A 19,429-nucleotide genomic window follows, 5' to 3' on the forward strand; every position below is an offset into this window, starting at 1 on the left:
TAGTTAAACTCTTCGAGGACGATAGTTAACCACTTGAGAAGGATAGTAGAACTCTTTGAGGACAATAGCTTATCCTTTTGAGGACAGTAGCATTCTGATTTGAGGATTAAGACTTAACTTGACGAAGGTTTAATTATCTTTAGATGTTGGAATGTGTTCATAAACCATAACAACATTATGGAGAATATCATAAAGATAATAAAGAAGCAGTCAAGGATAATATGGGGCGCTGTTAGTGGGCCACGATGACACTCGGTGAAAATAACATCAACGGAAAACAGACGAATCTGACAACGATAAAAATTGATAATAAACGAAAAACAGATGTGAGGGAGAAAGACGACCATGCAGTATTTAAACGAATTTTGGTTGGAAAGTCACAGAGAGGAAGTTGAAAATTAATATTGGAATCTAAGAAGTTGAACAGGAAAAAAATTAAATAATGGGTAAAAGAATATAGACAGACCAACAAAAAAAAACATAATCATCACCGTCACAATCACAGTACAATGTGGAGAAGACATGACAGGTGTGAGACGTACCAGTGAACCTTCACACTAAACTGCTCGTCACCAAATATAATTTTACAGAATAGTTGCCGTAAATATCAAACAAGTCGCTCTATTTGAACAACGTTCAGACCCCCTGACACATGCACGACAATATCATTACCAAGGACAGCGTAGATTGTAAAGAATGATAAATCATAGAATGCTCAAGACCTTTCGCGTGGCCGACTAAGGCCCTGACAAGGTCAAGCAAATTTTTACGGCAGTCCAGTTCCGCGCTCATCACGCCGCGGGGTAGTGGAGGAGGCCAGAGTGGAGTCTGTTGTACCAGTCCTGAGGAGCCAGAGTCCCGTGCTGTAAGGCTCATATGTTAATCGAGCATAAACTTGGCACTTTGAAAGAGGAAGTGGAGACGGAAGCAAGAAGTTATAGATTTACTGACAGAGCGTCTTTGTATATATATATATATATATATATATATATATATATATATATATATATATATATATATATATATATATATATATATATATATATATATATATATATATATATATATATATATATATATATAAAACCGATGGCCTTGCAGCTCTAAAAGGTAAATTTCTGGGGCAAATTAAACTTTGTGACATGTGCGGCTTATCTCTGTCTATCCAGCAGTAATTGGGAACTTGGATGTTAATCGATTTGCGGATCGTGTTCCGGGGTAACGGTTAGCCAGTGCAGTTGGTGAGTTGTCCGGTCTTCTCGGACTATTCCTTGACACTGGGTCATTTGTGTTGGCAACAGCTTCTACACCTTAAACAAATTCACACCTAGGTGGCCCTTGGGCCGGCCATCCTCGTTACACGAGGGGCAACCATTACTATATAATGTACAGTACATTGTCCTTCATCAAGTTTTTGAGAAAAACATGATTTATCAGATTATCACCTAAGTCACTGATCGCTTCCCGCGCACACCTTCGCTGTTGGTGACCTTCAGCTCATGGTACTCACGCCTCTAATACAAGGTGTTCTGCCCATCACTACCACAATGGGATACAAACAATGATTTTGGCCATTAGTTCCTGATTATGGTTATTCTGGTCACGGATGGCTCTACCTTTAGGTATTTATAGAAATAGTAAACATCCAGTATTTGAGTTACTACTACTACTACTACTACTACTACTCAGGAGGCTTGTGAGGTCCTCTCCATAGATACTTTAGGGCGATAGTGACTTCTGAGGATAAAATCGCCTTAAGCTATACTCGGGAGGATAGTTAGTGGATAGGATCTGAAGATGGTGAAGTCAGGAGCCTATTATTATATATTGTAATAGTGGGGTCCTCAACAAAAGTAATAATCGTGTGTAAATATGATGAAACGTGGACAGAGAGAGAACGTGTGTGTGTGTGTGTGTGTGTGTGTGCTGCCAACCCCCATCCCCCTAACCCCCCCTAATCCTATCACCCCAGCCCAGAGGATCAAGAAAGATCGATTCATATAAAAGTTGGGAGCAGACAAAACCTGCAGTGGGTCCGTCGAGTGAGATATCTTGCCCAACTTTCAAGTCCCGCTTCAAACTTTTTGGTGAGGGTGAAAGAGGAGGAGAGGCGGAGAGCATGAATTATGGAAGCTATCAGTTCTCTCAATAGATGTGGAAGAGAGGGAGAGAGAGAGAGAGAGAGAGAGTAAAGCAATGTCATTAGGAAGGCAGTAAGGATGGTCATATATTTAAGTAGAGGGAGAAGGAAAATTACACGGTTGTTTGAGAAGGATATGGGAGACGAGGACGAGGAAAGGGTGAGTGAAGAGATTTTTTAATGGTTAACAACGTTATTGACAAAGCTTGGAGTACAGTTTGCCTATTCTGAATAATTCAGTCAGGTATTGACACTGAGGGTGGTATCACTTCTCACTGCCACGCAGGACAGAGGTTCATGCACAAAGGTGATAATAGTATAAGTCATATTTATTAAATAGTATATAGGTCATATTCATGAGGATGCTATAACTGTTCACTGCAACACAGAACAGTGGTTCATATACAGTATAAGCACTCCTGATTCAATGTAGTTATTACATAATTTATGATACAATAAGCCAGGTGGCCTGAAGTCTTTGACAGTGGCACATTCCATAATATAATGTTCAAGTGTATGCTTTAAAGGTTTATCACAAAGTTTACATGCTGGGTGTTCCGATATGGGTACAACGCAACTAACTTGTCAGATGTGTCTGTATCCTAGCCTAATTCTGGCCTCGACTACATTACATTGTCTGGTTCCGTCCTTATGCTGGCCATACCGGTACCTCTAGTCACAAAATTTTTCATATTTACTAATGCTACAACTACCAGGTATCTCTGCGTTTCTCAGTTCTTCTAGATTAGAGTTTGTGATTTTGTCTTGTATGTTTTTAAGTACAGCATTTAGCAAGCCAAGGTACTAGTCTACAATTTCTTTCGTACATGCCTCATTGGCCAGTTTATCGGCACAGTCTTGATTCCTGGAGGTCTGTTCACTGATTTCAAAGGACTTTGAGAGTCCCAGAATATCACCCCACCTCCATTTTCTTTAAGGTAGTCTGTGGCTAAGTAGATTCCCATTAGTTCAATTTGTGTTGTACTGGCCCAGTTGTTCAGTCTTTGCATGTTTGACACTATCGTCTCATTTTCTTTATATATTACACATGCACAAGCTGTTCTACCTGTGTTTGTCTGCACAGAACCATTAGTAAAAGCATAACATTCACTTGATTTAATGCTCTTTATGTGAGGTTACCGAGACAGAGATGGGGAGAAAACAAATGGAATGCGGTCCGCAGAAGGATTAAGAATGCACAGGAGGGGGAGAGGAGACCTAAAGAGAAAGGGATGGAGGAGGAAGGCGGGGTAGATAGCTGGCTGGAGGAGGAAGATGAGGGTAGATAGCTGACTGGAGGAGGAAGGGGAGGGTAGATAGCAAACTGGAGGAGGAAGGTGAGGGTAGATAGCAGGCTGGAGGAGGAAGGGGGGTAGATAGCTAGCTGGAGGAGGAAGGGGGGTAAATAGCTGGCTGGAGGAGGAAGGTGAGGGTAGATAGCTGGCTGGAGGAGGAAGGGGGTAGATAGCTGGCTGGAGGAGGAAGAGGGGGTAGATAGCTGGCCGGCGGAAGGTGAGGGTAGATAGCTGGGCGGCAGAAGGTGAGGGTAGATAGATGGCTGGAGGAGGAAGGGGGAGGAGGAGGGTAGGCGGAGATATAAAACGACCTTCAACATTGAGCAACAACGCCACGCACACAACAGATTCCGGGAGACTTGCTGTCGAACCCCACGTCGGCTGCCGGAATGTACCCTATGTGAGCGAGGTTGTTGTTGTGGACATGGTGTTGTGGATTGGATATTTGTGATAATGATACTGCTCTCAGCTGTAAATTTGATACAACTTATTTTATTTAATAGTGTCAGACGCGTTTAGTGATGTCCTTCCTCCTCTCTGGTGTTTAGGTCATCAGTTGACACAAAAAAATTCCTTTTATGCTGCTCACATGTTCTCTCTCTCTCTCTCTCTCTCTCTCTCTCTCTCTCTCTCTCTCTCTCTCTCTCTCTCTCTCTCTCTCTCAAGCCACACCCTACCCCATCTCGTCTAGTTGTGGAAGAGATAGTTATAATGTGTGAGAAAGATTCAAGATAAGAGAGAATTCAAAGTTGTTAAAAAATATATCGTAAATACCAGTGATGTAATTGACTGAATGTAGCTGATGTAAATTATAATTAAAAGTGAAAGGGAATCTAGTATAGGAAACAGAAGTAGAAGAGGAATCTATTATGAACAGCAGCGAGGAAGAGTAAAACAAAAAAATGACACTCATTAACCTGAAGTAAGGTATGTGACCAAGAGGTGTGTCAAAGCATCACTGAAATGCTAATGATGACAGGTGGTATAGTGAGAGAATGGACGACAGAGATATACAGACTATGTATGGCAGAAGTTTGATACGTATAGCTCTCTTGAATGAAAAAATGACGATAAGAATAAATAAAAAAAAATGTAACGGAATAAATCTGTTGAGTGTAACAGTGAGTGGCAAAATCTCTGTTGCTTCCCTGCTAACTTTCGATATGGACTCGGCAAGAACAGCCATATTGAATTTCATAGTGATCTTTTCCCTTCAAGCGAGAAACTTCATGCGCCCGAAATTCTAGTTTTGCCATACTGGAAGGTCGAGGACGTTTCAATACCCAGGGGCCAACCGGTGGTGGACCAGGCGTCGTCACTGTCACTGCTCTCCTTCCCTCACACCTCTCCTTCTTCTTGTCGTTGCATGTTTCCTTTTTCATCTTGTTACTCATCTATTTTGCACTTTGCTGCTACTTCACATTCTCATCATCTCTTTCTCTATTTCCCTACATATACAGTACATATTATTCCATGGTTATTCGTTTCTCGCACTTCCATTTTCTTTCTTTTTTTCTAAATTCTATACAACAACCAGATGTACTCTTTGTTCCTAAGTGTTGAGGCGTGAGACTAACAATCATCCACGTGTACCAGACGACTCGCTTTGTTCCAACACTTATAATACATTTCCGAGTGAGACGTTAAGGTACTCGAACTGATTTGTGTTCGTTATCGTCATGTTTATGTGCTCTACTGTATATTAAGTACGTCGCTGTATTGAAAGATATTTTTAGTGAATCGTCTTTGAATTTTTAAATCTTATAATAATACTGTCTATCTTGCCTTGTCACTTTTTTTTATTACAATAGTGTGTCAGCATAACCTGTCAGGGACTGATATATATTCGGTGCAATCAGTCTGTCCTGTGCCAAGTTATGCCTCAGTACACAACCTCTAACAACTAGATCACTTGTTAAGGTACAGACAACAGTACCGGCCAGCTCGCCTACAAAACATCAGTATGGCATGAGGACCCACGACGGTTCATGCTCTTTATCGTGTCTTATGCAGTAAACAGTATAAATTGATGACGGCATATATATATATATATATATATATATATATATATATATATGCATTAAACGTTTGAAACAAGGAATAGCGGGACCCCTCACCCCTACCACCTTCCTTCTTTCCTCTCCTCACCTCCCTCGCCTCCCCCCCTCTCCCCTGCCCTTCCCTCCCCTCACCTCACTTCGCCTCCTTCCTCCCCTCCCCTACCCTCACTCATTCCTCACCTCACCTCCCTCCTCACTTCCCCACCACCGAGGAAGGATCAGTAAAAGAGAAACGTAACCTAGGCAGGTGTAAGGTCGCCAGCAAGGACGCCAACAATCATTTCTTAAACACGTCACATCGTTAGCCTGAACAGCCCCTTGCGCCACCTAGACTGAATCCTGAAGTGAGTCTGCAGTCTCCACGATGCCAATTAAATTTTAAGAATTGGAGGCGAATATTATGTTGTTGTTTTTTTTTTTTACGGGGATTAGCCCACCCAGGCACAGGTCAATGACCCACATTAAGTCCTGGGGGGGCGAAAACATAATACAGTAATAATAATAATAATAATAATAATAATAATAATAATAATAATAATAATAATAATAATAATAATAAAAATAATATTAATAATAATAATAATAATAATAATAATAATAATAATAATAATAATAATAATAATAATAATAATAATAATAATAATAATAATAAATACAAAAATTTCAAAATAAATCAAGAGTGAGAAACGATATACAGTTGTATGTTGTGTTGTAGGTAGTAGGCAGCTACCAAACAGGGAGGTACTACCGCCTGGGAAGATATTGGAAGCATAATGTGTTGTCTAATGGTAGACCCTGCTGCCATATGGCATCACGAAAATTGTGACCAAGTCCCAGGTTGCTGATCTGACTTTCTGCCTCATTTACACACAACTGCAGGGTCTCAATTGTTTCTCTTCCTATTGACAACACAACATACATATATTGTTTGTCAATTTTGATCTTTTTTTTCATTTTTGTATGTCTTTATGATTCTTTATTATTATTATTATTATTGTTATTATTATTATTATTATTATTACTATTATTATTATTATTATTATTATTATTATTATTATTATTATTATTATGACTATTATCATTTTAATTTCAATTTTGTTTTTATTTTATTAAAAATTTTATTTACTATGAATAAGTATTATTATTATTATTATTATTATTATTATTATTATTATTATTATTATTATTATTATTATTATTATGTTTTCGCCCCCCAGGCCCTGATGTGGGTCAGTGACCTGCGCCTGGGTGAGCTAATCCCCATAAAAAAAAAATTGAGACCCTGCAATTGTGTGTAAATGAGGCAGAAAGATAGATCAGCAACCTGGGACTTGGTCACAATTTTCGTGATGCCATATGGCAGCAGGGTCTACCATTAGACAACACATTATTCTTCCAATATCTTTCCAGGCGGTAGTACCTCCCTGTTTGGTAGCTGCCTACTACCTACTACCTACTACCTTAGGAAAATAATACAATATTTTAAGGAATCATAACTCCAATTCCTCCATAGGACTTCTTGGTATTAAAAATATTCCGTATTGAAACCTCAAGTGTGGAAAAATATAAGATATTACGACGGGTATAAGTGATGTAGCTGGCGGAGGAATATGGAGGAACTTAACTATACAGTAGTAGAGAACGTGTCGGTGGTGTTCCCAGGCGACAGTGTACGTGTATACTGTACGTGAATCTCCTGCACCCCTACGCCCACCCCTGTGACCTGGGAATGTGTGACGCATTTATCTCTCTCTCTCTCTCTCTCTCAGATCTTTATCAAATTTGCACACAAGTCATTCTGCATCACACACACTCACACACACACACACACACATAATACACAAACCATCACAAATATTTTCACTACCAAGACTGAACTGAGGTCATCATCTTCATATAAATCTTAGGCGAATAATGTAATAGATACGTAACTTCGCCAGACTTTTGTGTGCGAGGGGAAAATTTGGACCAATTTCGTAATTAGGATAATGGTGGGGAAGAGATGGTTGAACTGATGCATGGTGGTAATTGGTTTAATCTGCCTCTTCAGGGAAAATAGGATAATTGTGCAAGGAAAATTTTTATTATTTTTTATTATTACTCTTATTTACTATTTACTGGAATGTAGTTTAATAGGATAGGTGATACTGTATATACTAATATACTGTATATTGTATGCTGTGTAATGATGCTTAGACACACACACACACACACACACACACACACACACACACACACACACACACACACACACACACACACACTTACTTTAAGAAAGAGTAACTTGACTGGCTGCATCACACAACTCGTCCTTGAACTGTGTACGTGAGTGAGGGGGAGTGGTGGAGAGGGAGAGTGAACTTTTGGGTGTGTATATGTTCGTGTTTGTTTGTTTGTTTGTATACTTACATTTTGTGTGTGTGTGTGTGTGTGTGTGTAATGTAGAATGCAGTTATCCTCCATATGTTTCCAGTCGTCTATCTTGACCATTCTTGAATGTTAACTGTTTGTGCGGTAGTGAGCCTTTTTTGGCCTTTACCAACATCGCAGGAATCCTCTGAGGACTTCCTTAATGATCGTCTCCGTCTGTAGTATACTCCTACTCGCTGTTCCTTCATTTCTTTACTTCTTGCAGTAAGGAATCGTGCTGTGGTTTGAAATCTTTTCTGTTTGTTCTGATTCTGCGGGTTTCATTGCTTTTGATAATGATATTGGACACGTTAATTGGGCCAAAAAATTATGGGTACAAGGTGGACAATAACAACACTATTGATATTGTACATTTACTTCATTTGATAGTTTTATGTACACTTGGATATACTGTACAGCACCACTACCAGCCGATGTTACTCGCCAATTCGATCTGGTTCATCGTGGGGTTTGACAGATCCCTGGAGCACCGGAACATAAAGGAGGTATGAAATAACACACACACACACACACACACACACACACACACACACACATTCACACACACACACACACACACACACACATTCACACACCTGCACACCTAATTGGCGAAGCGTTAGAGATCATATTTTAGCATGGCTTGGTAGGTTTAGGCATAGCGGGGTAGTCGAACCCCCACACCTACCTCCAAGATCACCTTTCCTGGCCCCTATTACCCTAACCTCTCTCTCTGCCTAATGTTGTGGGACCTCCATTAGAAAGTCTTGATTGGTCATGGTAGTATTACTATTAAAATTTTGACATTGCTCGTGGAGGTCCTGATGTAAACAAGAAATAAGTCTTGGCGGCGAGAATACCCAGAGGAAGTCTTGCTTCGGTTTGGGGAAAGGCTGGTCTTGACAATTAAAGCCGAGGTAAGTCTCCTTCGTGAGGTCTTAGTGGGAAGCTGGTGAAGGCCTAATTCCTAAACTATTATTTAAGAACATAAGAATGGAGGAAACTGCAACGGGCCTATTGGCCCATACATGGCAGTCCCATTCACACCCAACTCCTATCGCTCATACATCCCTCCAACCTATATTTGGAGCTCTCCAGCGTATTCCAGTTAATGATAATGTTTGGTAACTTGTTCCACCCATCCACTACTCTATTTCTTAACCAGTGTTTACCTATCTCACACCTAAATCTAAATTTGTCTAATTTAAAGCCATCGTTTTGAGTTCGCTCCGTGTTGGATAGTTTGAGTACCTTTGTTATATCACCTTTGTTTTACCCTGAATTCCATTTATACACCTCAATCATATCGCTCCTCACTCTACGTCTCTCGAGGGACTACAAATTATGATGTTTTAATATGTCTCTTTACTCACGGTTCCTAATGCCTGTGATTAGTCTTGTCATTCTCCTTTGAATTCTTTCTAGGGATTCTATATCCATTCTGCAGTATGGTGACCAGAACTGAACTGCGTAATCCAAGTGAGGTCTCACAAGCGCAAGCTATAGTTTTAGGATGACTTCGCTAGTCCTTGGTGGTGTAATTTTTGAGAGGGTGGTCCTCTTTTGTGTAAAGACTTGTTGGGAAGACCTTAGTATGTTAGGTGGGGGAAGGTCTTAGGGATTTCCTTCCTCCCTCCCTCCCTCCTCCTTTTCCTGTTTCAAGTCACAATAACACAACATTCCCTTCCTGTGTTTAATGCCAAGACGAAATTCTCTCTGTCATTTTGTTTTAATATTTTCATTATCCTTTGTCATCATGCCACATAAGATTGATCAATAGTGATTTTTCTTACTTCCTTTATTCATTAATTCATTCATTTGATTACGTATTGTTTTATTTCTATTGGATGCTCCTCCATCTCAGATTTATTTTCAACTCAGCTACTGTTTGCATTGTCTATTCTTGCTCTTTTTCCTCTAAAATCTGCCTTATCTTTCTCCATATTTCTATTACCCCTCTTTTCTTTGCCATTCTTTCGTATCATCGCCACAAGTATTACAGTTTGGTCCCGTGTGAACGAGATTTGGGTCTTTTTATCGTGTGTTAAAAAGATTACTTGGCACACGCTTTCTGGGTCGGTTGGTACTGTATATAATTATATAACATGACTGAGGTTGAAATGGACGCTAGATGATCACATTATTTACCGGAAAGAAATTAATGAAATGAAAATAGAAGAGAGAAAAGAAAATGCCAGGAAGGACACAGATGGAAAATAAAAACAAATCGATGATAATAAGAGTTGATTAATAACAGGTTAAAATATAAACATAAGGATAAATAAGTCTTTAGCAACAATCACAACATACGTATAGAGGATAAAGCAAACTAGTATGTCAACAAGACTGATGGAAATGGCATGGATAAAACAATACGAATAAATATGAAGAATCAAGACCAAGAAGAAGAGCAATGACAATAATACTGTCGTCAACAAGAACAGGAAGTCTACACACACTCTTATGATGCAAGTGTTGGTGAACAAAGGTCTGTTTTGAATAACAGGAAATGCCTGAAGAGTGACAACAAAACGTAAACAAAAGAAAAAAAGAACAAGGGAATAGAAATACGTAAATGAGACGTGAGAGAAGACGAGAAGTAAAGATAAACAAACGAAAGAGGAAAAAAGATTGTGAGAAACGTAGAGAAAATACATGAGAATACGTAGTTCTCCTGAGGTAGACTAAATAACACAAAGTAATGATACGAGAAAGGAATGTGTTCAGGACCTGAGGGGGCCTATGATCACAGCCGCCAACCCGGTGAAAGAAACATTACAACAAATGAAAACAATATTACGAAAATTGAAAACCAGGGAGCCAAACTACAGCTGTCATGGACTATATCACCAGCTGGTTAGTCCTAGCTAGAGGGAAGTTGGTAAAGTGAAGAAGCTGGTGTGTTTACGTGTATTGTAGGGAGGGAGGAGGTGCGGTCAGCCCGGGGCCGTGGGCTCTGGGGGCGGCAGTATCAGGTGTGAGGGTGTTACGTGGAGTGTAAGGGAACAGATCTTTCAATACAAATTTATTCCTCGACTTTAGTGGAAAACTTTGTGGGTTTTTTTCAGAAATTCGTTCTTGATATGAATATTGTTGTTGTGATAGTGGAATTACGTAATAACTTGAAAGATCGCCTAATTGTAGATAATTCATTCAAGCCTAATAAGTACAAGAGCATGATGTATAAATAAGTGCCACCCTTTCCTTAACGGTTTTCTATTAATATTAAATACACAGAATGTAGAATCTACTACGTGGAAGCCTACCATTGTTACCAAACCTCCACAACAATGCAAGTGTCCGCTCATGCCAGTAAGAAGGAAGGAAGGAAGGGAGGAAAGAAGACACGCGAGAAACATTTACCGTAGCAGAAGGTTGATAATTGGGAGGCACGACACGTCCAGAGCAGACTATAGGGAACGGAGCACGCGGCAGCAGGGATTCAAGGCCAAGCTCACGCTTCTGGCTCCATCGTGACGCCGCCCTCCTATTGTGGTCTGAGACAGCTTCTCTACGTGCTAGCGCCCATCCCTTTGTTTTGATCATCAGTGTCTCGGTGAACTGTTTGTCCCGTCCTGCCCTGTCATCTCCTTGACCACACTCAGCGTTTTGAGTTATTTGTGTGGAAATAGTGATGTTGACAAGATATTGTTTATAGCCTGGAGAGTAACATGTATACACGAGTTTGTGACGAAAATTATGAATATGTTATGAATTGAAAGTTATCTCATAATTTTGTTTGATTATTAACATGTCCGTTGTAACACTGAGAAAAGTCTTCATCTACTATATTTCTTACACGCCCTGCACAAACTTACCCACACTGGCACCCTATCGTGCTAACTACTCACCACCCATCTTATCCCCCTAAACACAACTTATCCAATTACTGACACAACACCTTTCTTACAGCCTACAAATCATGTTAGTGTCTAAAAAAAATTATCCGCCTTTATGGCGCCACCTAATACTATACTCCTCCCTCTTTCCTGCACCTCCCTACCCAGTCCTGAGTCCTCACCCGGGTTGAGTGGACTCTGACCAGGTCATGGAGTCGTGTACACGCAGCAGGAACTCTCGACTTACACTGTCTCCATATTTGTTCCTCTGTTTCACTTAAGACATTAAGTTTAATAACCTGCGGATATTATTTCACCTCTTAAAATAATGTATATAATACCTGAGTTTTCCCTCAATGATCCCTGATAATTATTTATTTAAGCGTCAAGTTCACAACATATCTGCCATCTGGTGTTTGTTTTTAAAATTAGTTTTTCTACATAATTCTTGAGGCTGCAGGTGTCGATACTGACTCTCACCTTTAGGAACACTTATCTGTCTTCTGTGACTCGTCTAGCAGTTGTAAGTATTATTTGTGATTTGACTGAGGTGAAGAGACGGGCGGGGGGCTGCTACACACTACTACCACCACCTGACGCTACACCTTCGTTTCTTCAAACTTCTGTACATTGTAGGGTTTCGAGATATTATGTTGTCTAGCACTCAGGATGAATGGAAACTCTAAGGTGGTGGTTTTCTTATATAATATAAGTTATATGGTAGACAGTCTGGTGCTGGAGATGCCGTGTGGTGAGGAGCTGCTCAGTAGACACGTTCGGTGAGTAGCGTGTTGAAGGAGGTAGAGGTGCAGGAGCTTCGTTAGAGAAGATGTTGCCTGATGCTGGCCTCCAGGTTGAATGAGAACGGGACAGCGAGGAGCTTGCTTGGAGGAGGTGTTGCGTGTTCAGGAACCAAGAGCAGAATGAGAGAGCTGGTTGGTGAGGACGCTCAGAGAAGGACAGCTGGTGGGTCGCCATGCTCGCCGGCGGGAGCGAGGACCGCCAGGCAGGCGGAGGAGGAGGTGTTGCGTGTTCAAGAAGAGAGGCCAGAATGAATCTTAATTGTTGTTGTATAGATTGTCGGACCGTAGTCCGACACGGGCCTTTGCCTATAGGCGGCCCGTTTGGTGGTTCCGGCTGGAGCTCCATGAGCAGCCAGACCGGATTGGGATTGGAGGTGGTCCCACCTGCAGATTGGAGGGATACTGCAGGTTGCAAGTGTGAGCGGACCCCCGATCAGTGGACGCTTACCACCAGCCCCCACTCTTGGACGTGGTCAGCTTCGGAGTGGCGCGCCCCCCGAACTGGGGTCCGCACTTGCTGGGAGAGGATGCTTTCTAAGCTATCTGGGTGGTGGGTATCGTGTGATGACCCGGAGTAGGTGGTGAATGTGGTCTGTATGGGTTAGAGTGGCCGCTGGTGTTGTGTGTGTTTCTTGGGAGATTTGAGTTCTGTTTCGGAGGCTTTGTGTGACCTCGCAATCGAGGAGATAGTGTTCAAGTGGGTTGGCTGCTGGCTCCTGACAGTAGGTGCATTCCATGACGTCATTTCCGATCATCTGCTTATATACACAGCAGCCGGAAGTAAACTCGCCGGTTTCTCGACTCCATTGCTAGGGAAGACGTAGCAGGTGGCTGGTTGCTAGGATACTGTGGCATCTGGTGACGCCCCCGGCCGCTCGTTTGGTTGCTAGGATACTGTCACATTGGAATGCGGCTACGCAGTTGTAGGGGAGACGTCCACTACAACATCATTCAAGATTTACACCAAGAGCTAACTCATTATTATTCGCTAATGATTAAGAATTTAAGACGAGACCATCCCCCAAAAACTTCGTATCCAGTTATTTGAAAAAGGTTAAAAGAACCAAGAAAAAATTGAGTGGACGTACTCCGTGTATCTGTGGACTGTGTTCTCTCAATGGTCAATTAAGCCCAACGATTCTGTATTCAATACTTTAATCTGATTCATTCCTCATGTATATCTTATTATGTAAATGGTCAGGTCCAACCCCCCCCCCCCACACACACACCACATATTCTCACAGTCTGTCACGAACACAAGTTAAAAATAATTTCAGCTTTAAGGGAAAATTCATCCACTAGTGAAAGAAATTCCATTAACTCAAGGTGGTCGGGGTGTGTGTGTCATTATAGAAAATTGCGGCCTGCTGCAGGGGTAACTCGCTCAGTGCATTCTCGTTCAAACATGAAATTTCGTAAGATCTGTGCAGCAGCTTACAGCCTCAGAAACTGTGACTAGACTCCAACCCTACAGTGCACTGATTTGTAATTTATAAGAGACATACTGTTATCAATGCCTTCTATTCACTTCTTTAATGCAACACAATAATTATTTTACCTGCACTGACTGCAAATAGCACACCTGAGTAGAAATAGCCACACTGACTGACAATAGTACACCTGATGACTGAAAATAGCACACCTGAGTAGAAATAGACACACCTGATGACTGAAAATAGCACACCTGAGTAGAAATAGTCACATCTTACTGACAATAGTACACCTGAGTAGAAATAGCCACACCTGACGACTGAAAATAGCACACTTGAGTAGAAATAGCCTCACCTTATTGAAAATAGCACACCTGCGTAGAAATAGTCGCATCTGAGTAAAAATAGCCACACCTGAGTAATACACGTATTTAACAATATATTCCCTTGCTAGCGAATAAAGCTTTAGTTTATCTTTACGAGAATGAATTTCCATAAATTTTTAATTTAGTATATCTAATTTCTTGCGAAACTTTGAGAGAAATAACAAACGGGGTGGATGAAGCAACACCCAATTGATGTACCCATTTATATTTAACATTAATTAACTAAAAAAAAACACTAATCTCATAAAGCGATTATATTAATTTTGTTAAATGAAAATAAAAACTTTTCTCTTTGGCGTTGTATACATTCTGGTCAAATAGCATATTATTGAGCAATAGTCGGTATTATCAGCAAGTACCCAAAATTTAGTGTAGTACGAAGCTGTAACACGTTGCTTGGGAGATCCACCACACCTCCAGTCTTGCCGAGAATCTTTTTATCTCTACGACGGTCGGAAAGCGTTATTCTTCACCTGACCCAGAGACTAACTGTATCCTCAACTGACTGACTCAGTGATTAATTGGTTTATCAAGTGACTGTGTGTATCAAATCATGGTAGCGTGTGTTAATACGTGTTAAAACATGGTAGCGTGTGTTAGTAGGTGTTAAAACATGGTAGCGTGTGTTAGTAGGTGTTAAAACATGGTAGCGTGTGTTAGTAGGTGTTAAAACATGGTAGCGTGTGTTAGGTGTTAAAAGATGTTAGCGAGTGTTAGTAGATGTTAAAACATGGTAGCGTGTGTTAGTAGGTGTTAAACACGTGTAATAATAATAATAATAATAATAATAAACGGTTTATTAATAGAGTTGCAGCCGGTGGCTGAAAATATACAGACTTACATTTGATTTAGACATAATGATATAATTTGCATTGAATACATTTACAGGGCTGTACAGTACATAAATCAGGAGTTGTTTATTATTTTAACAATAGATGGGATGGTGCTGTTCTTATATCTATCGGTGCGGGCTCTTATGGGCTGAATTTTGTTGTAGTGGCGGACTGCGCGAGTTGGGTGGGGGGCTGCAGGTGGCAGGAGGTGGCGATGACGAGGGTGGTGCAGTAGTCCATTGCCAAACCTTTCCAGTGCTTGGTGGTGGAGGTCACTGTGGGATGGCATTTCCAGGGTGGAGAGAGCGTTGGTGTAGCCGGAGTATTCTGAGCCGAGCATGATTCTGCAGGCCCTTTTCTGTGCCTTCTCTAGCTGACGTTGTTGGGTGGAGTTGTGAGTGACTGTGTGTTAAAAGTATGATAGCCAGTGATAGTTATCGTTAAAGGCGTGTTAATGTATGATAGTAAAAGTTTAGAGTAAGTTAACGTGTGTTCGTGCATGTGTGGACATCACGACTGTTGGACGTAGATTGTGGCGCGCTCTTCCCTGGTGTTGTGGAGGGTCCTCAACTAAACAGTGCCGTGTCGGGGGGTGGGGTGAGCTGCGCATGGTCAGGGGGCTGCGTAGAGTCAAGGGAGCTGTGCTCGCCTTCCCTCCCTGCTAGTGTTTGGTGGATGCGACTCCCATGTTTTTTTTTTTACAGTGATTAGCCCACCCGGGCACAGGTCACTGACCCACATCAGGGCCTGGGGGGCGAAATATTATAATAATAATAATAATAATAATATTAATAATAATAATAATAATAATAATAATAATAATAATAATAATAATAATAATAATAATAATAATAATAATAATAGTAATAATAATAATAAAATAATTAAAAAGTAAAATAATAATAATAATAATAATAATAATAATAATATTAATAATAATAATAATAATAATAATAAATAAATAAATGGAAAAATCAATCAATAGTGAGAAACGACTTTATTTATGTTGTGTTGTCAATAGTAAGAGAAACAATTGAGACCCTGCAATTGTGTGTAAATGAGGCAGAAAGACAGATCAGCAACCTGGGACTTGGTCACAATTTTTGTGATGCCATATGGCAGCAGGGTCTACCATTAGACAACACATTATATTTCCAATATCTTCCCAGGCGGTAGTACCTCCCTGTTTGGTAGCTGCCTACTACCTACTATCCAAAATGGTTATACTGTAGTATTAATTTTTCTTCCCGAGGATAAAAATTTCTCCTTTATATTTTTTTTTCATCAAATGTATCCAAAAGTGGGGAAAAATAGAGAATTAAGGTGAGAATAACTTACTATAAGAATAATATTCTCTCTCTCTCTCTCTCTCTCTCTCTCTCTCTCTCTCTCTCTCTCTCTCCGCATCGCTATATGAGAAAGAATCACAATACAGTGGATTATTGGTGAAAGAGATTGCAGAAGAGAGAGAGAGAGAGAGGGGGAGAAATATTAGAGAGGCACTGTAGGAGAGAGAGAGAGAGAGAGAGAGAGAGAGAGAGAGAGAGAGACGTCTAGGAACACGGAGTAAAAAGCCACCCAGGTGCTCTAACAGTCAAGTTCTCAAAAGGCGTAAAAACAAGAGAAGGTCGAGGTCGTACACAGGAGGGCATATAGTGTTATGCCCCAGCCCGTCTTTAACAGCGCCTCGGTCACCAGCTAACTGTTGTCTCGGTTGTCACCTGATCACCTTACTTAGATACGCTCCATCTGGTGAGAACAATGTAAGAATGGGAATGTAAGGCATATTTTTGTATATATTTCTATGTGGTAATCGACCATCATTGTGGAGTATGAAAGGGATACTTATATCCCTCGTGAACCGAAGGAAGAAAAGGGTGTGGTAGTTGTCGTGTGAGGACTGTATAAGAGATGGTGAGGGTGGTCGAGGCGTGAGGCAGGTGAAGGTGTGTTGCTCAAGTCCTGTTTCCACCCGCAGTTATGAGTAAACTCTTCGGATATTCCTGAGTAATGCAATAAACAAGACGCGCAGTTGGTCCATCCTCAGGTCCGCCTCACCCTTCCAAGCACAGCAACACCAAATAGTCTTTACTCACCAACGATTACAATTCCGATTTTTTTTTTTTTGGCGATTTTTCCTATCCACGAGCTGATGACTTTCACAATCCCAAGTCAATTAATGTATTCAAAAGAAATGCAGCGAGAGGAGGTAAAAGTGGCCGTATATGTCTGTGGTGGCAGCAAACAGCAGGTTGGGAGCAGCAACCCACTTCCCTGCCCGGGACTTCCCCTCCTGTACACCTCAGACAAATAGAAGCAAAAAAACTGGGCGTCGTGAGCGCGGCTGCAGCCACTCAGTTTCACTCTTGGCACAGGAGCCGTGGCGTTCAAACCCAAATATTCTCTCTAGAGAGTCGCGATCCTCTCCACACACGACTCTAGTCATACAGTCTGTGCTGATTTTACTAATCAAGAACTGTTGTTAGAAAATTGTGGGGAGATAATACCTGGGATATCAAGACAGTGTTGGTGCGCGACGGAGAGTTTAAACCCATCACAGGTACGCTGGTGCTGTTTATTGTGAATTCTTCTGGTGTATTTTTTCTTACAGTTTTCTTACATTGTTTTGTCGTGTGTGTGTGTGTGTGTTTTGACATAATCTTTGCATAGGCCTAAGTTAAAAATCCTTTTCAGCTAGAGTTCTGAAGATATAATCTGGCATTAGTGTTTTACCGTTTTATTGCACACAAATGAACCTATAAGTGTTTATGGGGTCAAGATATAATGTCCACAACAAATATGTAATTGCACACACTTTACTTCCACACACACACATACATATATATATATATATATATATATATATATATATATATATATATATATATATATATATATATATATATATATATATATATATATATATATATATATATATATATATATATGAACGTTCACTCTTCTTCCTTGGACATGAACAAATTAACATGCACATATATATATATATTCTACAAGCACTAACATACTGTATAAGACAGATTGGGTCTCATGAATAGTCTAACGCAGACTAATAATAATAATAATAATAATAATAATAATAATAATAATAATAATAATAATAATAATAATAATAATAATTATAATTATAATAATAATAATAATAATAATAATAATAATAATAATAATAATAATAATAATAATAATAATAATAATAATAATAATAATAATAATAATAATAATAATAATAATAAAATTAGTTGTCCCTCGTGTTTGGGGATGGTCGGCCCTAGGGCCACCTAGGCGTGAATTTGTTGAAGGTGTAGAAGCTGTCGCCAACACAACAATCACACCCTAAGTTAACAAGTTGTATGAATCAGTGTCAAGAAATAGTCCGAGAAGACCGGACAACTTGTCAACTACACTGGCTAACCATTACCCTGGAATACGATCCGCAAATCGATTAACTTCCAGGTCCCCAAACACTGCTTGAGTAGACAGAGGCAAATGGCGTAAAGAAACTTGATCACAAACATACACACACAGAACACACTGAAACGAGATGGTGTGACTAAAAGTTCTATTGCAAAATGTAAGCAAATACTTATATATTTTTCTATTTGTATCTCCTTCATGTCTTCAAAAGTCCACTAGCGTTCCACTATTACGTCAACAATATCCCGACATTTGTTAAATTTTTTATAAGGTCTCCTTCTTTACTTCCTTCAAACTTCTTCACTTCTCCCCTCCTCCACCTCTCCAACCCCGCCGCCCCAGAGACTCTTGAAGATATGCGGGTTCAGGCAATCAGCGGACTGGAAAACGTTGGAATATTTTCCGTTTGGCGGGAACAGCACCAGCCCCTCGCCCCTGGAGTGGCCTCGTATCCCTCCTTCTTAGTTTTAAGGACCATGAAGGTTGACCTTTTCTTATCTTTGTTTTTTATTTTTTTGCACACCCGCACTTCTGAAGTACCATATTTTCTCCTTGCTATCATGTTGCCTCCATCTACCATAGTTCGTATCCCATTCCCATGATTAATCTTTTCTCTTCCATGGTCCACCTCTTCTTCCATTATTCCCCCACTTCTCCCACCATCAGCAGCAGAGACCCTTGTACACCCCAGGCTCTCCCACAACTGACCACCAGCGCGACTCACTGGCGACACAAGGCAGCCAGACCTTCTTGTGATCCCACGGTAAATTTGTATGTTCCTTTTAATGGAATGTAAGATAGC

The 19,429-nt window shown here is 40.4% G+C and overlaps 1 protein-coding gene across 2 annotated transcripts in view; it reads left to right on the forward strand.

Annotated features, from left to right (window-relative positions):
• The window catches only part of LOC121862397, a 67,460-nt gene that overhangs the window by 15,457 nt on the left and 32,574 nt on the right, over window positions 1-19,429 (forward strand). Inside the window, exon 1 of one of the 2 annotated variants that reach the window (XM_042360662.1) lies at window positions 17,566-17,755. The exons of the other annotated variant lie outside the window; for it this stretch is intronic. The gene's annotated coding sequence lies outside the window, so the exon portion shown is untranslated. Of the gene's footprint in view, window positions 1-17,565; window positions 17,756-19,429 lie in introns of those variants that run through there. 2 annotated transcript variants of the gene reach the window in all.

This window comes from Homarus americanus, unplaced genomic scaffold, assembly GCF_018991925.1.
Source record: "Homarus americanus isolate GMGI-L3 unplaced genomic scaffold, GMGI_Hamer_2.0 scaffold31037, whole genome shotgun sequence".
Taxonomy (NCBI): domain Eukaryota; kingdom Metazoa; phylum Arthropoda; class Malacostraca; order Decapoda; family Nephropidae; genus Homarus; species Homarus americanus.